General features: G+C 40.0%; 1 protein-coding gene across 5 annotated transcripts in view; it reads right to left on the bottom strand.

The window, feature by feature from the left end:
• The window catches only part of LOC123384588, a 170,603-nt gene that overhangs the window by 80,566 nt on the left and 63,275 nt on the right, over positions 1-26,762 (bottom strand). The window contains exon 3 of one of the 5 annotated variants that reach the window (XR_006595909.1): positions 12,836-12,905. The exons of the other annotated variants lie outside the window; for them this stretch is intronic. The gene's annotated coding sequence lies outside the window, so the exon portion shown is untranslated. The remainder of the gene's footprint in view (positions 1-12,835; positions 12,906-26,762) is intronic. 5 annotated transcript variants of the gene reach the window in all.

The raw sequence follows: 26,762 nt of genomic DNA, 5'->3' as shown, positions 1-26,762 counted from the left end.
TTCTTCGCCTTGGTGTTCTATCTAGGCCCCAGTAGATTGGATGATGCCCCACCCCCATTAGATCGTCTTTTCTCTTGCCTAATGAATGCAATGATAATCTTTCCCAGAAACACGCTCTCTCTCACACACCCAGAAATGATGTTTTACCACCTATCTGGGCATCCCTTAGGCCAGTCAGGCTGACGCATAAGCTTAATCATCACACTCAGGATGCCCTCCTGCCTGAGCACTAAGTTGCAGCCGGGCTCCATCACCTGTGTGTGGTTCCTGAAACCAGAAAGCACATCTGCCTGATGGTGCAGATTGCATCGTATTCCACTTCTAATAGTGCCCATCCGGCCCTGATTCAGACAATAAAAGTATGTCTTAAGCGAAACTCTATCTGTTTTCCCTTGACCATACTAAACTTCCTCATTTCTCCTTCCCTCCTCTGCAGTTAGCAACCTAAGTTGGCTTGGAGCTAAATGACCCAGTTAATACAGCCTGGCTGAGAACATGGCTGACTATAAAAGCACCATCCTGCACACACTGAGGAGTGGCCCTGGCAGCATCGGGGCTATTAGGCATTGCATCATTTTCCATTCTGTTCCAAGTTTAAGTTTCTAGGTCGGGAACTCAGGAGGCTGGCGGGCTCTGGATCCCCCAAGGGGAACCAAGATCACCTAAGTATGACCTCACCTGTCACACAGTTCATCTCCCCCCGCAGGCCTAGATGGATGAGCAAAAGGTTTATCTTGTTTATTAAAGGAGAGATGCTTTATCTTTTAGAGAGACAGACTGAAATATTTATTGAGGAAATGATGTGTTTTACAAGATTTGCTTCAAAATAATATGGGAGGGGGGGAATGTGCCTGGGGTGAAGATGGACCAGGTAGGGCTTAGGTAAATTGCCAGGGGGACTGGGTGATGGGTACATGGGGGCTCCCTAAAAGAGTCTGTCCACCTTTGCAAATGCTCAAAAATTCATCCTAAAAATGCCACTTTTAAAAAAGCATGTTTTAAAGCTGAAAAGCTTTACTAAATAGTCCTCAAGAACATGTTATTAAATAAATAAAATTCCAAAATGTGCCTGGTTACCTCTCTCACTAATTCAAACTATTTTTTATTCATTGTTTAATCTGGTTTTTACATCCTGGGCTTATCAGAAGACTTCCTTTTAATTTTTCCTAAGTCTTTATTTCAAAAACAATCCCTCGAGGAGAGCTTCCAAATTGCAAACCAGGTTGACATCAAGAGGCTTTTTGGCAGCTTGTCCACAGCCTTCTCCCTCCTTAGCCATGAGCAGATTGTTATCCTCACTGGCCAATTTAGATAACATAATGACCCTACCATTTTCTCTATTTCCCTTCCGCCTGGCTGTCCTGCACTTCTGTGTTGGGCATAAGCGCAAAAGGAGACACAGGGAGATCACCGTCATGTTGGGGACTCCGATACCCTCTAGAGAAATGTTCTAATTGACTGGAAAAACATAAGAATCTTCTTTTCCATTGACCCATACCCACATATAAACTGCTGTGTGGGCCCTGGGGCCACATCTCAGGTTGTTCTGTTTACCAGCCCACAATACACCCAAATTATAGGCCTGTTGCTTGCAGAAAGGAGCCTCTGCAGAAGTGTGTGTGTGTGTGTGTGTGTGTGTGTGTGTGTGTGTGTGTGGCAAAGCCAGTCCTATCAAATCTCAGAAAAGGCTTCGCTGCATTGACTAGGACCTCTCTAAACACAGCTAACCGCCCAGTCCCCTCAGACCCCTACCCCACATCTCTGCAGCCTTGATATCTTCCTGTTCTCACTCTGGTACCCTGAGAATGCCACCTTCTATCCAGATCACCCCATTCCAGCAAAGATAACATTTCTAAAATTGGTTTATATGTAAATTAATTGGGATTCTAGTCAGAGAAATGAGTACATGTGTATGCACACAAACTGATTTCCCTTGGGAGACCCCAACTGCAATTACCACCCAATCATACTCAGGATCAGCACCGACAACCCCTCAGCCCAGCCACTTGACACCCCATTTCTCAATGCCGCCCTGAGCACAACTCAGCTCAGCAACAGTGAAAACAGACCTCACTTCTTAGCTCTCTTTCTCCATGTCTCACTGTGCATGCGAAACAGCTTTCAGGAGTGTGCAATGGGGAGACATCACCAGCCCAGTGCCCTGTGTGCTCCAAACTCAGGACCAAGCAAGGGTGGAGAAGGAGTACATTTGGAACAGAGGAAGAGTAAAAGGCAGAAGGCTGCCCATTCTAGGGATAAAGTGCTTCCTCTGGCGTATGTCTCCTTCTTCCCCTTGCATGTTTCTTACTATTTGGTTAATTGATCAAACTATCAAATATAGAAGGCAGGACAGAAGACAGAGCTGAAATCAGGTAGGATAAACTTGTCAGAAACATGGGGTGCCCTTGCCTTTTTGCATCTCATCCGGGAAAGGCAAACTGCCTGTCTCAAAGCAGCACCTGAGTTGATTATGTTCAGTGATGCTAGTTGATGGGACATTCACACCCCCTACCCCCAATTTCCTGGGCAAGAAATAGCTTCCTGATATTTCTTCCAGACATATTTTTACACTACTTTTTATATCCACTTGGCACAGAGACAGGTTCAGATAAACAAGAAGAAATGCAGCTGGACAACTGCTGTCCCATTGGGTCTATCTCCAAGATCCAGCCCACTCTAACCTAGCGAAAAGCCTTTGCCTTGTCTTGGATTCTCACTAACTGCCCAATATTTAGCATTCAGGCCTGGATGTCAGTGAGCAAAGGATAACCAGCCTTCACTAACTCCAGGTTTCCACCCAGGAAACGGATGTAGACTATTGAGAATCCTACAATGTGCTTTTGCAACCTCCAAGGTGCCAAAGGAAGTCCTTGGGCCCCACCAAAGGAGTCAGACCACCCTTCCCTAGCTAAGCTGCAGCAGCCATAGTATTCCCAAGGCCTCCGCCTTATACATTCAGCCAATCCCAGCAGGCAAGCACTCAACTCCTTCAGGCAATTTGGAGTCATTCCAGTCTGCCAGCCTGTGGGAATGGGTACACGTAAGCAATACCTTCGGAAGGCTTCCTAGGCTTCCTAGAGAAGGCAAGGCCAATGTTAGCACAAGAAAGAGCCAGCTAGTGTATCTTTAGATGAGATCACTCCCACCCCCTACTCCTAAGGAAGTTTGACCTGACAAGGAAAGTTGGGTTTTTTCCCCATCTTTTTAAAGATGTGGCAACTGACATTCAAAACATTAAGTCATTTTAAAGCTTAAAAAAAAATACCAGGAATTGGGGCGTCTGGGTGGCTCAGTCAGTTGAGGGTCCAGCTTCGGCTCAGGTCATGATCTCACAGCTCCGTGAGTTCGAACCCCGCGTTAGGCTCTGTGCTGACACCTCAGAGACTGGAGCCTGCTTCTGCTTCTGTGTCTCCCTCTCTCTCTGCCCCTAACCCACTTGCACTCTCTGTCTCTCTCAAAAATAAATAAACATTAAAAAAAAAAAAAAACTTTTTTAAAATACTAGGAATTCAATAAATATTTAGTTAGGGGCACCTGGGTGGTTCAGTAAGTTAAGCATCCGACTTCAGCTCAGGTCGTGATCTTGCAATTCATGAGTTCAAATCCCACATTGGGCTCTGTGCTGACTGCTCAGAGCCCAGAGCCTGCTTCAGATTCTGTGTTTCCCTCTCTCTCTGCCCCTCCCCCACTTGCACTCTGTCTCTCAAAAATTAACATTTAAAAAAATAAATATTTAATTAACAAATGAAAATAAGACAATGGGACAGGTATATCAGACTTCACCCCCTTCTTTGCTGTCTCCTATTCTCTAAGGGAACCTTTAAGTGAAAGATATGGTCACTATGAAATCATGGTGACTTTGATCCCAGGACAAGTCCTACTCGCTTCTGAAAACTTTCTAAAGTATGTTTAGACTATATCCCAGAAAGGGCTTCCCCATTCCCAGCCCTGCTGTGGAGGCCCCTCCTATCAAAAGCCTTGCTCAGAACCTCCTTGAAATTAGGACCCTAAGTTCCTGGTGGGGCTGAGTCCTTTCAATGTTCACTTTCTTCCAGCGTAAGCACCCAGCCAGCTGCAGAAGCAAGTTGCTGCAGGTTTCCCGCACCTACCAGAACTGGGCTCAGTAGAGAACAGGCTGCTGGCAGCCTCTCCATTGACTCAGAGGGGAGACTCAGAGGCAGCATCTCATTGGTGCCGTGCTAAATTGGAACTTAAGTATGGCTCCCTAACTGACTGAAATTATCATTACATTAGGCACTAATTCCATTTTCACCCCAGCTCCACGGAGGCCCTCCACTGGGGTCCTAAGGAGTGACACAAGAGATGGGAAACCAGGTTCTGATGTTCAGAACCTGAGTGTCACCTTATATGTTCTGGCAAGACAGCTGGAATGTCACCTCGAATGTCACACACTGTTCTAACATTTTTCAAGGAGTACTTCTATTATGTTGCTGGATCCTCATCACCACCCTGTGAGGAGGGTGTGCTGGGGATTAGTACACTCACTGTGTACCTGGTAACCCTGCAACATCCAGCAAGGTACCCACAGTCAGACAAGAGTCACTGACAGAAGTGGGCTCAAATCCTGGGGCTGCCTCCACCTCTCCCCGCTGCTGACTGCTCTCACTCACTGCTGCTGGTTCCTCAAGCCCAGTACGCTCCTCTGGGCCCTCTATATCCCGAGCTATCAGTGGACAGTGATCTCTGCCTCTGCCTCTTGCCCCACCCATCTCTTTTCACTGTCCCTCCCCCTGGCCTGGCCGATGCTTCCGGGAATGAGGCCAGGTCTGCAAGCATTAGCTTTTCCCTGAAGCCTGGCACTTGAGCTATCCAGGGAGAATGCCACATAACACATTTATAGATTAATTTGGTGAGCACTCATTGCATACAATTTTTTTTTCCTTTTTTAAATGTCTTCTTGGGGCACCTGGGTGGCTCAGTTGGTTAAGCATCTGACTTCAGCTCAGGTCATGATCTCACGGTTCATGAGTTGAAGCCCTGCATCAGGTTCTGTGCTGACCGCTCAGAGCCTGGAGCCTGCTTCGGATTCTGTGTCTCCCTCTCTGACCCTACCCCGCTCGTGCTCTCTCTCTACCCCTCAGAAATAAACATTAAAAAAAAGTCTTCTTATATATACTGCAAAAGATATTTTTTCCATTTATATTTTATACATATATATCTTGTGAGTTCTTGTTGGTATCGTAAATGGTACTTTACGTTCTTTTATGTCTTCAAGATTTTACTTCTGATAGGGAAGGACACTACATTTTTCTGTCATCTTGCTTCATAAATGCAATCTTATTGGTTCTCATAGTTTTTTTTGTTTTTGATGGTTTTTATAAGACGATAGTAACAGTTTCATATCTTCCCTTTCAGTCAACGTGTGTGACTCTGTGTGTGTGTGTGTGTGTGTGTGTGTGTGTTAGTTCATTGATCAGGACCTCCATAATGGTGATTTTAGTAACTTAACAATTTTGGGTGTTTTTGGCCTTGATCTTTTGCTTTTGTTTATATTCTCTAATTTTGTTTTCCTCTTCTATATTTTATTAATTTCTGCTTAAATCTTTACTATTTCCTTCTTTCTGTTTGCTTTAGATTTAGTATGCTCTTTTTTTCCTAGTGTTTTAAGATGACAGATTGGGTTACTGGCTTGAGACTTCTTTTGTTATTAATACAGGCATTTAGAACTATGAATTTCCCTCTTAACACTGCTTAAGGTTTTAGTGTGTGTGTCTTCCTTTTCATTCATCTCAATTTTTTTCTTTTTTTAAGTTTATTTATTTATAGAGAGCACACATATGTGGGAGAGGCAGAGAGAGAGAGAGAGACAGAGACAGAGAGAGAGAGACAGAGAGAGAGAGAGAATCCCAAGCAGGCTCCACTCTCAGCACAGAGCCCGACGCAGGGCTCAATCTCATGAACCATGAAATCATGACCCAAGCTGAAACCAAGAGTCAGACACTTAACATACTGAGCCACCCAGGTGCCCCCCAACACATTTTCTAATTTTCCTTAGATTTCTTCTTTTACCTGTTGGTCATGTAGGGGTGTTATTTAATTTCCACATATTTTTGAATTTTATTTTTTCATTATTGATTTGTAATTTCCTTCTTTTATGATCAGAGACTACACTTTGTATGATTCTAATTCTTAAACATTCATCAAAGCTTTCTTCGTGGACTACCATATGGGCTAGCCAGGACAGCATGCCAGGTGCACCTGATTAGGATGTATACATGGCTCTTGTTTCCTTGGATGCCTATTAAGCCTGCATGCTTTACAGTAGCATTCAAGTCTTCTGTTTCCTTACTCATCCTCTGCCTAGTTGTTCTGTCCATTATTGAACGTAGAGAATCAAAGTCCCCAGCTACTACTTTTGCATTGTCTGTTTCTCCCTGCAGTTCTAATAGTTTGTGTCTCGTGTACCTATGGGCTCTGTTAGGTGTATATATGGTAATTGTTATAGCATCAGGATAGACTGATGTTTGTATGACTCTAAAATGTCTCTGTCTCTTTTAACATTTTTTTTGCACTTTGATTATTTTGTCCAGTACTATTAATAGCCACTCCTGATTTTTTTAAATATTTTTGTTTGTTTGTTTGTTTGTTTGTTTTGAGAGATTGAAAGAGAGAGAGAGCAAAAGAGACAGAAGCCCAAGCAGGCTCCACACTGTCAGCATAGAGCCCAACATGGGGCTCAATGCCATGAACTGTGAGATCATGACCTGAGCTGAAATCAAGAGTCAGATGCTTAACTGACTGAGCCACCCAGGTGGCTCAACCACTCCTGATTTCTTATGGTTGATGTTTGCATGATAGGTCTTTTTCCATCTTTTACTTTCATCCTATATGTGTCTTTGAATTTAAAATGTCTCTTAGAGACAGCAGGTGGTTGGATCATGATTTTTTTAAACTTGTCTGACAATCTCTGTCCTTTGATTGGATTTTTAATCCATCCATATTTAATGCTCCTATTGTTATACAGTTGACTCTTGAACAACATAGGTTTGAACTGTGCAGATCCACTTATATGTGGATATTTTGATAAATACAGCATAGTACTGTAAATGTATTTTCTCTTCCTTATGATTTTCTTAATAACATTTTCTTTTCTCTACCTTACTTTATTGTAAGAATATAGTGTATAATACACACAATATACAAAACATGTGCTAATCGACTATTGATATTATCCACAAGGCTTCCAATCAACAGTAGGCTATTAGCAGTTAACTTTGGGGGGAGTTAAAAGTTATACACAGACTTTTTACTGCAAGGGGGGTTGGCACCCCTAACCTCTGCATTATTTGAGGGGCAACTATAGCTGAATTTATGGTTGCCATTTTGCTCTTTGTTTTCTATGTCTTCTGTCTTCTTTATTCCTCTGTTTCTCCTTTACTTCTCTCTTTTGCATCAAGCAAATATCTTCCAAAGCAGCGTTTTAATTCCTTTAATGGCAGTTCACCATTTTTTGAAGCTATTTTCTTAGTGGTTGCTCTAGGGCTTACCATCTATGTATTAATTTATCAAACTCTATTTCAGATTTACATCAGCAAGGCACAGTAATGTTACTCCTGTGTAACCCTCTACCTTCTTTCCCCTTGTTGTGCTATTATTGGTATGCATATTATATCTACATATGCCACAAACACGAAATACACTGTTAGAATTTTTACTTCGTACAATTTTATGTCTTTTAAAGCTGGGAGAACAAAAGAAAACAAGTACTTGTTTATAGAGTTTTTTACATTAACCTTCTTATTTGTCATTTCTCGCTCTTTGTTCTTGTGAATTCAAGTTACCAACTAGTGTCATTTCCTTACTCCAACACAGCTTTTCTCCCACCTGCCTCCCGGCACCTGTATTGTTAGTTATATTACATTTCTCTATGCTAAAGTACCAACAATACAATTATATCCATATTGTTTACTACACCTACTTTCTAAACCAGTTAAGAAAAGAAAGAAGAAATGCATTTTATACTCTCTCTTATAATTACTCTTTACTCTTTGTGTTTTTCATGTGGGTTTAAATTACTGTCTGAAGTCATTTGTTTTATCCTGGAGAACTTCCTTTAGTATTTCTCATAGGTCTGGTAGCAACAAATTCTTTCGGATTCTGTTAATATAGGAAAGATCTTATTTTACCTTTATCTTCAAAAGATCGTTGTGCTAGATATAAGATTCTTGGTTGGCAGTTTTGGTTTTCGTTGCTGCTGCTGTTGTTGTTCCAGAACCTTAAATACATCATCTCATTGCCTTCTGGCCTCTATTGTTTCCAACCACAGTTAGTTGGTAAATGGTCTTGTGTGATGAGTCATTTTCTCTTGCTGCTTCCAAGAGTTTCTTGATCTTTCAGCAATTTGACAGTGCTTTGTCTGAGTGTAGATCTCTGTGTTTATCATATTTGGGATTTATTGGGCCTCTCCATTGTACAGATTACTTTTTTCATCAAATTTCAGAAGTTTGCATCCGTGATTTCTTCAAATATTTTTTCTGCTCCTTTTGCTCCTCTCCTTCTGGTACATATTTCTCTGAGGCTGTTCATTTTCCTTCTTTTTTTCCTCTCAATTTAGATTGCATAATCTCTATTGATCTATCTTTAAGTTCACTGATTCTTTCTTTGGCCAGCTCAAATCTACTGGTAAGCCCCTCTAGTAAAATTTTAATTTCAGTTGTTGTGTTTTTCACCTTCATAATTTCCATTTGGTTCCTTTTTTTTTATCCTTTCTATCTCTTTATTGCTATTGTCTATTTTATGAGACAGTACTGTTATATACTCCTTCCTTCCTTTACTTCTTTAAGCTAGATTTCTTATAGTTCTCTGAACAAACTTATACGTTGCTTTGCAGTCTTTGTCCACAAAGTCTGACATCTGGGTCCATCACAGGAAGTTTCTACAGCCTTCTTTTTTGCCATATGGGCCACCCTCTATTTCTTTGTGTGTATGTCTCATAATACTTTATTGAAAATTGGACCTTTTAGGTAATACATTGTAGCAACTCTGTATACAGATCCCTTCCTCTGGGGTTCATTGTTGTTGTTTGCCTATTAATTCATTTGACAAGTTGGATGGATTATTTTAGTGTTTCATCTCCCCCTAAGAATGTTACTATTATTTTAGTGGTCTATTTATCCCTCTGATGTTACTGCTCAAAGGTGCAGCTGAAACCCTGAACGTTGTCACTCTGGGATGCTAGTGATTTTACTAGTGCTGTGTCCTTCCCTGATCTCTGTGTTGTCTGCCTCCATCAATAGCATGCCTAGCTATTAGCCTCCACTAATTGCTGGCTAATTATTATTTTTGACAATCCCCTGAGGCACAAATTGCTCCACAGTCTGTTGCAATTAAATTTGGATCCCTTTGCAGGGGTAATCTTTGAGACCAGTCTTGGAGATTTGTGTCAACCCCAGGAGGGTTCTTCTTAGTGGACTCTTTCTATAGTTCTCTCTGGTAAATTTCCAGATGGCCCAAATTTTAGCTTATTGCTCTAATGGAGCTACCAGTCTCCCCCTAATTAGTTATCACCAAAATTTCCATTGTTTCTAAGAGAACCCCTAGACTGGCACTTCCTCATACTATGGTACAAATAAAGTCAGTGCACTTGGGAGAGCTTCAGAGCTCTTTGTTCTAATGGCTTACCTCTCCTCTTGAGCAACAAATCTGCACCAGTGCTCCACAGCTGGTGGCAGAGACAGTGGCCTACTTCTCTGAATCACACCTCTATTCCTTGAGCTTCATTAGTACCAACCTAGATTGGGACAACAGCCTCCAGTCTTTGTGGCATGCTGTTCATGACATGGAGTCTTTGCCCTACAACAAAGCTACATGAGGTGATTGGGGTCCCCTCCTCCTGGACTTCTATTCCCAGGTAGATTTTCTGCCCTACAAGGGAGGATGGGGAGAGGAAGACAGCCCCATTGTCTCTCAGCCACTCTTGCCTGGAACAGAACCTCTGAAACACAGACTTGGGAATGTGGGACAGGATGAGCAGTGCTAATGGTCTGCCCCTCCCTGGGAGACACCATAGCTCCCAGCTGGGTAAAGATGGTGCTCTTGGCTACATTTGCCTGGAGTGGATGTGCAGTAGTGTAAGCTGGGAGGGTGGGAAAGAAGGAGCAAATCATGGAGCAAATGCCCCAGACCACCCCCCACCCCACAATGCTTCTGACCAAGATCCAGTAAAACTTCTTTCATAAATATTTCATCTGCTGTATTTTCTGAAGACAATTTCCAGAGACTTTGAATGTTTTGTAAATATCTATAATTTGCACCAGTTATGATTTTAGGCTGAGAAGAGGGTCCATGAGCTTCTCACAACACTGTTCAAGACATAACCTCTCTTCAAGTCTTTCTTTGGTTTCTAGAAGTGTGAGGGCAACCTGAACTGTGGGCTGTAGGTGGCAACTTGGATCCTGGACCATTGAGAAAAAAGACAAGAAGAAGGAGAGGTAAAATTAAAGGTGTGGGAGAAGAAGGGAAGGGAAGAAGACAGAGGAGAGAGAAAAAATGTGGGACAGGTCTGTCTAACCAAAGCTTTGATCATATGACAAGAGAAAGAAAAAATAAATCTAATTTCAGGCAGGGACAACACTGGAAAGGATTTTGAGGTAAGCATACTTGGTCTCTGGCAGCTCATCTTCCATCTGTAAACTCCTTGTTCCTGGTAGACTCCCTATGAGGGAATTCTCACTCTAGTCTTTTCTCTATCTCCCATGGTCCTTTTACAGCTCTGTGTTCAATTTCCAAAGCAAGTTTCCCACCCTTAATTCACACTAAAGAAGGTGTCACTGTCTGGGAACTGTTTAGTGTGAGATCTTGCCAATGGCATTTGCCTTTTAACAGGGAAAACCCTATTAATCCCAAATGTATAATCCTCTAACTAAGGAACCTAAGGATTCATCACTGAGTCAGTCCAGAAAATATTAGTCCAAAGAGAAGGGGACATTCTAGAACATTAACTAAGACTTTTTTTTACTGGATCCTGAGGCCTCTAGAGCCAGATACTGTGGCTAAAGAATTTCTAACATGTCCACAAATCTGAAGAAGCATACTTTCTCAGTAAGCACAGCTGCTCTCCATTTGGTTAATGATAGTCTATTTCAAATTTGGTGTATGCAAACAAAAGAGCCAGCAGGCCCAGCTCTATATAGCATTCCCACAGAGGCCTCTGTGCCTCAGGCTGCTGCAGGGTCTCTGGTAGACTCAGAAGTGTTTGTGTTGCATCTGATGCAACAAGACGGGACTGTGTCAGGTGAGTACCAGGTACTAAGATCATGTTATACTTTGATCTGGCAGCATTTAGTAGCAGACAAGCCAGTGAAGGGGTCACGGAAAGATATCAAGGGCTGGGCCAATAGAAATGCCAAAACAGAAGCCAAAAGGAAGAAGTAAGTGCTGGAGAAACACACAAAACTCTCAAATCTCAGGCAAATTTGGCTCAGTCCTTATCTTTCTAGGTGTTTTTCTTAGGGTTCTCTGTGAAATCTCAAAGGTCCACCCAGTTTTAGTCAATCCAGTGTGGGTCTGTCTATGATCCCATACTTGGGAGAGAAGTTATATTCTACAAAAGGCCACCAAGTCACTAACCCTTAGAAGCCTTCCTTGAGGTTTGTTTGTTTGTTTGTTTGTTGGAGGTTGGGGTGGTCAGGGAGGGAGTTGGGCTTCTCTGTCTTCTTGTCTCCCATTGTACTCCACTTCACCCGAAATGGGCAAAAAGCAACAGATATCCATCCTGGAATAGAGGTTTCCATCCCTCACCATCTGCTTAAATACAACCAGTAGACTGGAATTTGGAACTCTGAACCCCTCATAGGAACAAGGGTCAATCCTTCTCCCCTGTCCTGGCCAAAGCATTTCACTAAAATCTTTGGAGGCCGATAAGCAGAGAGCACGCTCTGGGGACAAAGGTGCTGAGATAACTCTCCATCTGTCCCACAGAGTGAGCTCCATAAGCATAGGAATTTCTTTCTGTCTTATTTGCCGCTGTCTCCATAAGCCCCAGCACAGTCCCAACACATAGTCAGTGTTCAAATACTGACTGAATAAACAAGGCTGTTACTTTGCAAAGAGAGATGATTTCCAGGTTGCCACATTTCACAAAGGACAACCCACACTCGTTTTCAATAAAGCCATAGAAGTGCCCAGAATTGGCTCCATTCCTTGCCCAATCACCCCCCACCCCCCACCCCACCCCCACCCCCGCAAGATCCCACCACTCTCTACTGGTGCTTTACACCTACTCATCCTAATCATTTCTATACTCTCTCCAAATATGCTCTGGTCAACGAGGGCTGTGCTGTCACAATCACTTTGAATGTCTGCCTCACAGTCACTAGCACCACAGAACTAGAGCCAATATAAAAACTACTTTTGATTTAGACGAAAGGTTATGAGAGGCTATTGTGTCAATTACAGGACCAGGTTCTGGAGACTAAATGAAACACCCACGGCAAACTGAAGACTTTCATATAAACTTGCCTCTGCTCAGTGAGCTGAGGCTCCACATTGTGTGTGCATGTCTGCACATGTTGAGAGAAAGACAGAGAGAGGGAGGGGGGAAAGAGGAAAAGAAGAGAGAGCAAAAGAGAAAGAAGCAAGAACGGAAATGGAATAAAGAACTTCTCATCTCCTGCATCACTTCCTTTGACATCATCACCCTTCAGCCCTTCACTTGTATAACCTCCTGTTTCATTAGCATCAGATGATGAAAACTGTGTGTTCAGTAATAGCAGCTTCCAGACAAGAGAACAAAACAGAAGTGAAATTCCACTTCTCTCCCAAGAACAGGAGTCTTTTGACACCAATTCAGCGCAGACACCACTGTCATCTGTACCTTAATAGCTGAGGACCTGAGGCCTTTGGTCCAGGTTTGGTTGTTGGGTCCTAGGAAGAAATGGCTGAATCTGTTAATAAAAAATCACAAATCAAGAGATTATTATGTAAAATTAGGCTGGCTGAATCTGTTAACAAAAAAAATCACAAATCAAGAGATTATGTAAAATTGGGCTGAGTCAATAGGGTCAGTTTGTATACCTAATATTCTTACAAGGAAATTTAATTAAATACAATAGGAACCATGGTGCTATTGTTGACTATTGTTAATTATTTAGAAAAAAAAAAGACTATCACAGGAACAGGTAAATACCTGGTCACCCTCCAGGAAGAAAACAAAACAAAACTTTGGATAGTGCCACATCACTCACATTCTATGTCCCAGAGTCTACAGACTGGCATCCGAGGCCACCCAGCTCAGCCTCTAACCCACCTTCCCAGTCTAATCTCTTAGTACTTGTGTACAATGTTTCTGCCACTTTGAAACACTTGCCACTCCCTAATAATCAACCTCCTCTGATCACCTACCACTTTTTCGTTCACACCATACCTTTCAGCTGGAGACCCAATTCCTCACCATTTGTCCATAACCAAGTTATACCCATGCCTCAAGGACTACCTCAAATGCTATCTCCTTTCTAAAAATACCATCTATAACTCCCAAAATGCCACTCACTCCCTCCTCCTCTAAACACCTTATCTGGAGAGTCACTCTCCATACTCTATCATATGAGTAATAACAGTAGTTGTAGAAATGGTACCTTATAATAAAACCAGCTAATAAATATTATTTGCCAGGTACACCATTATATACTTAATATTAATTGGCTCATGTATTTAATGATTTTCACACATGTTCTACTTCCCTTAATCCTGATGGCAGGCTTCAGTCTAAATGATTCAACTCTGCTGTAATCCCTAGCATTATGCCTAGACACCGTAAATGACCAATAAATGTTTATTGAACATAAATGAATTAATGTACCAATGCATGAATGAATGAATGAATGAATGAGTGAATGAAACAAAATTCTGTCCTGTTTATATGCAGAATTGTCATAGACCAATAGGCTGGGATCCTGGATTTGTATTCATATTATTTGAGTCCCTTTCCACTCTGGACTACATTTCAGAGACTCATATAACAAATCACAAAATGCCTGCAGCAACAAGGTATGAACAGGGAGCCTTTTGTACAGGATCCTGAAGAGGATTCCTATCATCCAGTTATCTACATCACACTCAACTCCAGCAAACTAGAAAACAGGATGGCAAGTTTCTACCTTTCCATTCCTGGCCCACTATCCCCAGCTCTGGCACCCAAAACTTTTATGTTTTATGCTTCTCTGTATCACAATAAGTGATAAATGAATTAAAATTTACACAGGTTTATCTGAAAATGAATCTCCTTCCAAGGGTGCTTACAAGGTTTAGAGGTCAATGCTTAACTCAAAGGAACTGCAGGAAGGGTTTCAAATGTTAGTGGGGAGAAGAGAAAATGTAACCAGGATTTATTGCATGTCTAGTCTCATTCCAACATCTACAAATATTTTATTCAATTTGCATAATAATCTTATTAAATATTAGAATAATAATAGTGTACTATATGCCAGTTATACTCCTAACAATTTTATGTATATTATCTCACTCAGTGATCCCATCAACACTATGAAAAAAGTACCATTTTTATCCCCACTTAAGAGATAAGAAAATAACTTTACAACCTAGCAAAGAGTTGAGTCAGGATTCAAATCCAGTCCTTAGAAGTACACTCTACATCTTCTAAGCATAGTAGTTTCCCAAACCTACACATAAAGAAACTGCTTCTCGGAGAGAATACCAGACCAAAGTCATACACTTAGTAAATATAAAAGTTAGAATTCAAGTTTTGATACTTTGATTCCAAAGTGCATGCCTTTTACTGAATCTTTCAGTTTAGGTGATCTCTTAGGGCAGCAAAGGTATCCATCCTTTATGAAGTTTCTCAACTTGAAATTCATGTGCCTTTAAATAAGGCTATCCCTGAAAATCAAAGTGATCCTACCAGGTCCTACTAAACTTCCTCAGGCTGTTTTGCTTCAACCTTTCCCTGCACTAATCTCTTCTGTCCATGGTGCTGAATTTAAAGGCCAGCATGGCCGCCATAAAGGGAAAAAAAACAGGCAATCTGAATCTATATTGTAAAGGATCTTGAATACTACTCTGAGCCTGGCCATTGAGCGTCAGTAAAGTCTTTTCCAAACCCTCTGACTTAACCCACAAATTTCTCCTTTCTTCCAAAATCTTCAAGTTGAACAGGCTAAAATAAATTTGGCTTCCAATTAACAAGAATTATTCAAGCCAATATCTTTCAATTCTGTAATTCCAAAGATTCCATTAACTGGGAATAAATCAATGAAAAGTCAGCATGATAAAGTCTATTTAATAAACATAAACCCATACCTACACAGAGTTCAAATAAAAAGGAATCAGAGATTAGAAACTCTCAAGTGGGTCTGAAACCAAGTCACTGGGCTAATGGAGGGTGCTAAGGCTGGTGCTGAGAACAAAGGCTGGAGACAGAGTATGTCTTTATATCTGGTAGAGAATTGATTTTCAAGCCATAAAAATGTTAGTTAAGGAAACACTGACATGAACTAGGGCAGGGTGGGGGGAAAAGAAGTTGGAAAATAGCAAGTGCAATTTCAGGCTTATGAGAAATGGAATTAAAGTTAAGAGAAGGAAGGCAATCTATTGTTGTCCAGAAACTGGCAAACAGCACAGCCACTGCATCATTATAGTGGCAACGACCTGCTGTGTTCATTTGTCTCTGAACTGTCTGATCTAGGAGCTGGGTGATTTATCTACTTTCCACAGCTTCAGCTGGACCAGGCCAAGAGGATAACTTGGAGAAAGGGGTGGGGGTGAGGGTGGTGACACTCAAGTACCAAGCCAATGAACTCCATATGTCTTGTGTTAGAGAACACACTCATATATCAACCAATATCACACATTTATTTCACACCTACTATAAACAAATCTCTGAGCTAGAACGATGCTGGTCATGCAAAGCTAAAAAAGGGCAATGGCCTTGGAGAGCTTACAATCTAGTGGCAAAGATTAAACATGCAGAAAACAAATTAATGATATACACTTGATCATGGCTAGAGACAACAAGAGCAAACAGACTACAGAGGAGAACTGTTGACTTTTCTATTATGGAAGCCTTCTGAGAGGAGGTAGCACCTGGATCAAACTTAAAGAGCAGGTAGGATTTGCACAGGTAGAAGGAAAAAAAATGAGGGTGAGCATTTGAGAACAAAGCAATTAGCAAAGCTTCTGAGGCAGGAATGGATCAATTATGTTTGCAGAAGGGTAACACTGACCATCCAAAGCCAAAGTCATGACCCAGAACCTAGATACAATGTATACACTCCCCAAGCTCTCCACATCAAGGGAGGAAGTTGAGGCAGCAATGAATGTTTAAGTCTCTGTACACCAGTACTGAGCTGAACTCTGTCAAAAATTGAATGACTTCCAGTATCAAAATTAAATATTTAGATTTCCAGCCACAATAAAATATGCTACTAAGGTACATAGAAACATCCAGAACTAACATTCTTTCACCCTATGACTCTCCCAAAAAGTTATCTATGAAGTTAACTAGGACAATACTTCTTTAAGCTACTGTGTTCTAAGCTTGGCAAATAAGAAAATTTGGTAGTAGTGAATTCTGGCACGAAGAAGGATCCATAAGCATCCTGAGTTCAACAAGTAAAATTTTGTTTACCTATCTTGGATTCAATGACCTCACTGCCAACTTGCCATTCCAGCTGGGCACATCATACACTCATTAAAAGTTGGGCTACCTAACAAAGAAGACACCACAGCACAATTTACAGAGTCAGAAACAGATTAGAGGGAGAAAGGAAAGCTGAGGAATGCTCACAGCATGAGGGAGAAAACATTTTATTTCTAATTCTAGCCATATTTCTAAAACATATCTAATTTTCAATTCTAGCTCATGGAAGGCATAACTGAAGGGAAGAAAGGATGAAAATTAAGATGTCACATCTTAGAGACAGTGGTTTTAAAATAATAATCTCGGATGTGAGGGCGATCTGGCTGCGACATCTGTCACCCCATTGATCGCCAGGGTTGATTCGGCTGATCTGGCTGGCTAGGCGGGTGTCCCCTTCCTCCCTCACCACTCCATGTGCGTCCCTCCCGAAGCTTGCATGCTCGGTCGAAGAGGACGACCTTCCCCGATAGAGGAGGACCGTTCTTCGGTCAAGGGTATATGAGTAGCTGCGGTCCCCTGCTAGAACCTCCAAACAAGCTCTCAAGGTCCATTTGTAGGAGAACGTAGGGTAGTCAAGCTTCCAAGACTCCAGACACATCCAAATGAGGCGCTGCACGTGGCAGTCTGCCTTTCTTTAATAAATAAATAGATAGATAAATAAATAAATAATCTCACTTGCATCACAACAAAAGGGCCTTGGGTCTGTGGAAGGGAGGCTGGAGCAAACATGAACTTTGGTGTAGTAAACAATCTGCAACAGAAGACCCATCCTGAGGACTGGGACTGAGATTCAAAAGGAGTATGTCTTAAGGCACATGGGTGGCTCAGTTGGCTGGGTGTCTGACTTTGGCTCAGGTCATAATCTTGTGGTCTGTGAGTTTGAGTCCCACATTGGGTTCTGTGCTGACAGCTCAGAGCCTGGAGCCTGCTTCGGATTCTGTGTCTCCCTCTCTCTCTGCCCCTCCCCAACTCCCACTCTGTATCAAAAATAAACATTAAAAAATTGTTTTAAAAAGAGTAGTAAGTCTTTGAGCAGATAGAACTAAAACAAATGAAAGCAAATAAAAAGATAGCTAGCAAACTGGCAATATTTTACCAGTGGATATCCTAGGGGAAAAAATAAAAATTTCATTCAGAGAGTAGAGTTCATCTGGACATAGGTGTCACCACACCACTGAGAACACGTTCTGAAATATGCTCAGTGATTTCCCCTTGCCACTTGCTGAGCATTTACATGTAGGAAGCATCCATATGTCATCTCACTTGATAACTTCAACTCTGAATTTCCCTGATCCTCTGACTCTAACCTTTTCTAAAAGCCTATTGCAGTCTCTTCTTCATGATGCTCTTCCTCCTCTTCCTTCCTGATTGAAGGTGGTCCCCTGAAATGTAGCTCTCTCTTATTCCCTTCCCATATTAAACTCAGTCCCAGAGACGGGATGGCAGAAGGCTTAGAATTCAATCACAGGGACCTCCAGTGACAAGCTTGGCAATGTTAGGCAATGTACTTAACCACTCTCAATCTGTTTCCTTATCAATCAAATACAGATAATAATACCTTCTCAGCTTATGTCAGTTGACAATTTTGAAAATCACATGAGACGATATAAGGGAGAGTGCTTTGAATACTGTAGAGACTTGTAAGCTGTTCATCTCTAAGGTGAGATGGGATGTTAAAAATTATAGCAAATCCTCTTTCATCTAGACTGCCTCCCCTTCCAGCTCCTTCTCTGTTTCTCTTCTCCCTGACCTGGTTCCAAATAAAACCCCTGTGTTGTGATCCAAACCTGCCCATCTCTCCCCCCGCCTTCCCTCTACCCCCATTTTGCCACTCTAAGACAGCCATAAGAAACTCTCTGGTTTAAGACATGGATTAGGAGATGCTTGGGCTGAGCTAAGATAAAGCCAAAAGCTAGGGTAATTGTAAACCATAATGTTGTTCTACCAAGAAACATCTCATCTTAATCTTGTATTTAACCATGAGAGCTCTGAAGTCATACCTCCTGAATTCAAATTCCATCTTCCCTAGTATCACTTGCCTTTTGACTTTAGGTAAATTCCTTGACCTTTTTGTGCCACAAATTCCTCAACAGGGATATTAACAGAAGTATCTACCCCATAGAGCTGTTAATGATTTTTACATGAAATAAGATACATGAATTATCTGAGACATCATAAATATGGAATATTTGGTGTAATTTCACATAGAGGTAGTAATATGAACTCAATCATTCAACAAATATTCAAAAATTAATTGGAAATCTCTTTGCTCCAGGAACTGGGGATACAGGGAGAACAAAGCAGAGATCTACTCAGATTTATTAGAGGCTAGTATAGAATAAAAATAAACAAAAAGTTACAGGAGTGGTAAGTGCCATGATAAGGAAAAAATAAGGGATGCTATGAAAACACAGAGAAAGGGCATCTTGGAAGCATGGGAAATGGGAAATAGTAATGAGGTATTATGGATTGAATTTTGTTAACCCAAAATTCATATGTTGAAGTTCTAAACCCCAGTATCTCATAATGTGATTGAATTTGGAGATAGGGTCTCTAAAGAGGTAATTCAGGTTAAATGATGTCATTAGGTAGGTCCTCGTCCAATATAATTGGTATCCTTCTAGGAGGAGAACATTAGGACACAGATACCCACAAAGGGAATACCATGTGAAAATACAAGGAAAAGGTGGCCCTGCACAAGCCAAGGAGTGAGACCCTCAGAAGAAATCAACCCTGCAGATACCCTGATCTTGGGTATCTCCCAGCCTCCAGAACTATGAGGACATAAATGTTTGCTGTTTGAGGTACACAGTCTGTGGTTGGCACCTTATTACGGCAGCCCTAGCAGATGAATTCATGGGGTATGACAATGGAAGTCTTCAGAAATGCATGACCACACATCTGAGACTACAGTATGAGGACTAAGTATGAGGGAAGAAGGCAGGAGGCTGAAAGAGAAAGGTCAGTGCCACTACTTACCATGATAAGACCTTACATTTGTATGTATTTGGAGTTCTTTGAGAGCACGCTAATTAACCTCTTTTGTCCTCCCAACAGCCTTGAGGTGGTTGGACACATCTGATTTGTAACTCTCCCTATTTTACAGAGATCAAAACAAAGGCCCAAGCAGATACATGAAAAAGAGTGGCATGGAGCTGAACTTGCCTTACCCAAGCTAGATTAGTACAAGAGTGAAGATCTTGGTGAAGGAATAAAGCTATCCTTTGTATTTGGTAGAGTATACTTTAGCTTTATTGATGTCATTGGAGTGGGAAAAATCTTTTAACATGTAGAAACAGCTAAACCATATAAGAAAACCAGTTTGGAGCAGACAGCGAGTGAAAACTTGAAAAAGACAGAAAGAATGGTTGTATGTGGGCTTCCAGATGAGTTAGGCCAGCAGATAAAAATGGAAACTGGATATGACAAATGTTTTGGAGGGACTGCGGGTGGTAGGTGAATTTAGCAAAATCTGTGTTTTCTGCTCAAGGAAGGACAGAGAGGTGAACAGTGAATCAGAACTTCTCCCCTAGTCCTCAAATGTCTTCACTGACCATTTCAACAGTCTGCATCCCACACCCAGCACATCCTCCTTGAGGTTGGACCTGAGTTCAATCCTTTGAGAGGAGTTTCCACCACATGAGAGCTTCCAACAAGTAAGAAAGTGAAGTCAGCATGGTGTTACCACTGTTCTGACACAAGCTGGTGGCGGTGGGACACTGGGTGAGTTAACTACGAGCACTCTTTAAGCATCACATCAGTCATCTCATCTATGAGACAGGGACTCATTTGATGTGAAAGTTAAAGAAATGAATTCGAGTGGAGGGCTAATGCCTGCTATAGTGGTGTACCTGCCACAGAGCAGGAACTGGATAAACAGTAGGTTTTTGCCTAACATTTTAAGGGGGAATGAAGCTGCTTCCAACTTGGAAACTGTAGCATGATTTATATACCATCAAGCTCCCTTACCACTCTGAACTTCACAGTATTCAAATGCATCAATAACGAATCAACACTTCTGCAGCTCTGTGCTCCCCAGAGCAGACAAAGACAGCTGGCAGCACCCAACAGCACCCTCCTACTTTCTGAGATGAGCAGGCTAAAGTCAAAAGAACCTAGTAATGTCAAGTTAATATATTTGAGCCTGTCACTGAAAAGTTCCTAATAAGCTTTCCAGGTGATTCATTTGGTGATGGGAAGCATCTGACTCACCCAGCCTGCCCTTGCACACATCTGCAGATTTGATGGACAACTGGCTTCTGTTAATGCTTTTTCAGAGCAACCCAAGGTGTTCTTTGCAGGGCATCAAAAACACAGCAATGACTCCACTAAGAAATGATGAGAACCAAAAATAACAATTACATTATCTTCACCAAGACAAGAGCACTGGAAATATGAGAACCAGTATTGTCCAGGAAGAGAGACATGCTGTTTTTCAACCCATTAAGGGGTAAACACAAGAACGACCAGATTCCCCCTGGAGTTCGTGTCAGTGGGCTGCACATGACTATACAGACATCGCGTGCCATGTTACAGGGAAATGTCACTAAGCCAAAGGATCTCAGACAGGCTATCCAGTAAATTCTGAACAAAGCTAGTGGCCGCATCTGGCTGGATTCCAAAAGCAAAGCACTTGGGAATGTGACCTTGCTATGTGAAACCTACAGATGGTGAGTTGAAGACAGCCTGCCAATCACAGTTGAAAGGTTCTCCTAGACACTTTGTGCAAGTGTGGTGTCTTCCAACCACATCCACATTGCTTCTGTCTATATGACACAGGTGCCTGCACTATTTGAGGCACTCCCTGATACTGATGCACTACTTGATTTTGCCTAAAATAATGCTTTTAAGGTTATTCACATGTTCTGCCTCCCTTCCTAAATTTTAAGTTCTTCTTCGATTCTTCATGTCCCCATCTCCTTCTCCAAATCCTAGTTTCAGCCCTAACCTGACCCTGGGGCACTGTACCCAAGGGCCCCACCCTAAGGCCTACACTATAACTCAGAGAGAAGATTCCTATTAGCTTCAATCTCAGAGAAAATGGAACCCCCAGAAGAAAAGTCTTCATATATGCTATTGGTCAAGACCACTGTCATGCACCAGTGTCATCAAAGTGTTCACTTTTGCATATCAAACTCCTGATCCTTGAACAAATTGTTTAAGTTCATTAAAATGGAATGCAATTTGCTTTCCAAAGGGTGATATGTCTGTGATGATTTGTGAAGAAATTCAAAACATGTAAAATAAGAAGGCAGAATTGGTTTTAATCAGGGCCAGGTATTGATGGTGATAATAATGAGTACAAGAATGTGTTGGTGCACATTTCCCTTCTCACTTCGCACTGACTTTGCTAATGAAGAAGGTGAAGGGGCTCAAAATGGGGAGGCAGGGAGATCTTTTTAAAGACACAGAGCTTCCCTACCCGCAGTCAGAAGCTGGAAAGTTACATAGGCTCATACCTCTAAACCGCAGTCCCAGGATTTAAAGGCCTGCTTCAACTTCAGGCTTTGTTGCTTCTAAAGCATTTCCAGAATAGTGATGTCCACAGGAAAGATCTTATGACCTGGGAACACCCCTTTGTCCACTCCTAAGCAGTCCTGGAGGACTTAGAGACACACAAGAAGAGGAAGTCTTTTCTTCTCTCCTGCTTTCATCTTTTCTAGATCTTTTCTTTTTTACAAATTCTACATACATACTCATACACAATGCATGCTCAAAAAAAAAACAGAAAATATCACACAACTCTGACTCTATTTTTGAATTATTTGCCCAAAAGGAATAGAAGGTAGTAGAAGCCAGAAATTTTACATTAACTATATAATTATTATCTACTAATTCACTATATTAGTATTCATTGTAAAAAAAATGCAAACTAGAAAGAAAAAGTCTCCTCAAATGTATGGTTTATGAAGATTTCACAGATGGAACAGTTAACATTCTCCTTTACATCTGGAGCTATTTACCTTCTGAAAGATAGTGTATGATTAGAGTATTTCTGGAAAATCATACCGTAAATTGATAACTGTAATTGCTCTTGGAATAAAGAAAAACTTACTTTTCTGAATCTTTTATAACATTTGAATTTATCACTCTGAGCATGCATTGCCTCCTAAAACCAAAAATAAACAAATTAGGAAATTAATCAATTTGACTATTTTTTTTAATTGTTCTTATTAAGAAGACATCAAAATCTAGTTCCTCAAGTTCAAGTTCTCTTTTGGTTTGATGATCTGAAAACAGAGTCTTTGGTCCCAGACCTCTTCTTAATATGTCTCATAACATATTTCCAACTCATGAACACGGGAATATCTTTCCATTTATTGATTTTCTTGTATTTCTTTAATCAATTTTATAGTTTTCTACATATGGTTCTTGTACATATCTTATTAGATATATACTTAAGGGGCACCTGGGTGGCTCAGTCAGTTAAGCATCTGATTCTTGGTTTCAGTTCAGGTCATGATCTCACAATTTGTGAGTTCGAGTCCCACATTGGGCTCTGCAGTGACAGCATGGAGCCTGCCTGGGATTCTCTCTTTTTCTCCCTCTTTCTGCATCCCCCTGCTTGAATTCTAAACAAACAAACAAACAAACAAACAAGTTTTTGTAAAAAGATTCATACTTAACATTTCATTTTGGGGTGTTATTGGAAATGATATTTTTCTTCCAAATTTCCATTGTTCACTATTGGTATATAAGAAAACATTTGACTTTTGTGTATTAACCTTGCATCCTATGACCTTGCTATACTCACTTATTAGTTCTAGAAGAGTTTGTTTGTTTATTTGTTTTTCAATTCTTTGGGACTTCTACACAGACAATCATGGCCTCTGTAAACAAAGACGGTTTTATTTCTTCCTGCCCAGTCTTTATCACTCTATTTCCTTTACTTGTTATATTGCATTACTTGAGACTCCAAATAATGTTGAATAGGAATGGTGAGAGAGATCATCTTTGACTTGCTCCAATCTTTGGGGGAAATTTTCTCACCATTAAATATGTTAATTTTAGGTTTTTTGTAAATGTTCTTTGTCAAATTATAGAAATTCCCCTCTAATCCAAGTTTGTTGAGAGTTTTATCATGAATTGGTATTGGCCGTTGTCAGAAGCTTTTTCTGTACCAGTTGATAGTATTACATGATTTTCTTCTTTACCTATTAATGTGGCAGATTACAGTGATTGATTTTCTAATGCTAGTGAGCCTTGTATACCTGAAATAAATATTATTTGCTTGTGATATATAATTTTTTTCATACAATGTTGGAGTCAATTAACTAATATTTTGTTGAGTACTTTTGCTTCTATGTTGATATAGATTTCTTGCAATGTCTTTATCTGGTTTTGTTATCAGGTTAATGCTGGCATCATAAAATGAGGCAAGAAGGGTTCTTTCTATTTTTCTGGAAGAGATTGTTCAAAAGTAGTATCATTTCTTCCTTAAATGCATGGCATAATCTACCAGTGAAACCATCTGGAACTAGTACTTTTTTTTTGAAAGGTTATTATTGATTTAATTTCTTTAATATAGATAAAGCTATTCATATAATCTATTTATCCTTCTAAGAGTTTGGCAGTTTGTATCTTTTAAGGAATTGAACCATTTAATCTAAGTTATCAATGTTGTGAGCATAGAGTTACACATGGTATGCCTTATTATCCTTTTAATACCCATGAACTCATAAATGGAATTTCCCTGTCTCTTCTTTCTGATTTTGGAAATTTTGTGTCTTTCCTTTTTTCCTGGTTAGCCTGACTAGAAGTTTATCAGTTTTATTAATATTTTCAAAGAACCAATTTTTGATTCATTGATTTTTCTCTATTGTATTCCTGTCTGCAATTTCATTGGCATCGGCTCTAATTTTTATTTCTTTTTTATGCTTGTCTTAAGCTTAAATTGCTCTTCTTTCTCTAATTTCTAAGGTGGAAGCTTAGATTATTGATTGAAGATCTTTCTTATTTTCTATTATATGCATTTAAAGCTATAAATTTACCTCTAAGCACTGCCTTCACTGCATTCCACAAATTTTGGTTAATTTTATTTTCATTTGTTTCAAAATAATTTTTAATTTCTCTTAAGACTTTTTTCTTCCATTCATATGTTACTTAAAAGTGTTTTTATTTAATTTCCAAATATTTGAGTATTTTCCTGTTATCTTTTTGTTATGGATTTCCAATTTAATTTCATTATTGTCTGAGAACATACTTAGTATGATTTATATTATTTTAATTTTGCTAATATGTGTTTTATGTCCCAGAATGTAGTCTATTTTGGTGAGTGATCTGTGTAAGTTTGAGAAAATATGTATTCTGTCATTATTGGATAGAATATTCTATAAATGCCAAGCTGATTGATAGTGCTATTCAGGTTGATTATATCTTAACTGATTTTCAGCCTGCTTTATCTATCAATTACTGAAAGAGGGGTATTTAAAGTCTTCAACCATAGTAACAGATTTTTCCATTTCTCCTTGAATTCTGTCAGCTTTGCCTTGTGTATTTTGGCACTTTTGGTTAGTTGCATATACATTAAGGATTGTTATGTCTTCTTGAAGAATTGACCCCTTTATCATTATATAATGCACCTTTTTGTTCTTAATAACTTTGCTTGTTCTGAAGTCTGCTTTGTCTGAGATTAATACAGTTAGTCCAGGTAGCTTTTGATTAATGTTAGCATGGCTTATCTTTCTCCATCCCTCTACTGTTAACCTATCTGAGTCACTGCATTTAAAGCAGCCCTCTTGTAGACAAATACAGTCAGATCTTGTTTTTTTACTCACTCAGCAGTTTCTGCCTTTTAATTAGTATAATTAGACCATTTACACTAAAGTGATTGCTGATATAGTTTGGTTAATATCTATTATACTTGTATCTGTTTCTATTCATTGCACTAGTTCTTTGTGTCTTTTTCACATCTTTTTGTGCTTTCTCTGGCTTTAAAAGAGCATTTTACATGAATCCATTTTCTTTCCTCTCTTAGCATATCAACTACTCTTCTTTTAAAAAAATTTAATTTTTGTCCTAGAATTTGATATACACATTTTAAATTAATCTAGGCCCACCTTCAAAGAACAGTATACTGCTTCACATCTAGTAAAAGTGCCTTATAACATCCCAAATACTCCTCCCTGTCCCTCATGAGAATGTTTTTATCCATAAGCCAAATCATACCATTGCACAGTCACACAAATAGATTATTACTATTGTTACTCAAATGTTATCTTTTAGGTCGTTTAATGATAATAAATATAAAGAATAAATATAAAGAATTTAATGATAATAAATATAAAGAATGCTTACCTTTGTTCCAGGTAAGCATATTTCAGTGTGATTTTTTTTTCTGTATTCAATAGTCACTCAAGATTTTGAAGTGATGGTTGCTCCACATCATTCTTTAATGATCCAAGAAAAGTCATAGATTTTCAGTTTTTTCAGCTTTATTTCTTGTTGTAAAGATGGAAGTGATTACTTCCAAGCTCTTTACATGTAGAAGCTAAAACTGGAAGTCCCTTGACTTGTGTTTCAATAGTCTCCTCTATAAAGGGGAGAAGACCCTGCATTAGGGACTTCAAGAGCAATTAAATCATATAAAGAGAGGGCTTTCAGGAGGACCATGACCCAGGACCTTCTATGTGATCTATTAGCTGCCCCTCACTTTTATCAAAGTTGATTGTTTTTTCCTTCTACCAATTCAGAATCATATAGACTTATGTATCTTTGTCCACAAGAATTCCTGAATTAAGCCATAAAAGTACTAGATTATGTATGCCTCTTGATTTCTATATCCTTAACATGTTGCCGACTCAGCATTTTCACAGTGCAAACTCTACCCAAAATATACTCAGGCTCAAATTAGGAATAACAGTGGGGGTACTCAGTAATCAGAAGAGTTATAGGTTATGGGATGAAAAGTACAAATTTTAGAGATGGCTGTTTCTGGGGCAACAGAAACAGCATATCCAATGTTAGAATGAAGCAAAGCATGGATAAAGATGGGCATCAAAGTGTCTGTGACCACCTGTGACCACCTATCCCCACCTGGGGATAACTCTTCTTTCCTTAGGACTCCAACTTTACCTCCAACTTGACCTTCCTTCCATTGTCCAAAAATTACCACTACTCTTAAAATTATAAAATACCAAAAATGTAA

This window comes from Felis catus, chromosome A3, assembly GCF_018350175.1.
Source record: "Felis catus isolate Fca126 chromosome A3, F.catus_Fca126_mat1.0, whole genome shotgun sequence".
Taxonomy (NCBI): Eukaryota; Metazoa; Chordata; class Mammalia; order Carnivora; family Felidae; genus Felis; species Felis catus.
This window is presented reverse-complemented; position numbering and strand designations above follow the sequence as displayed.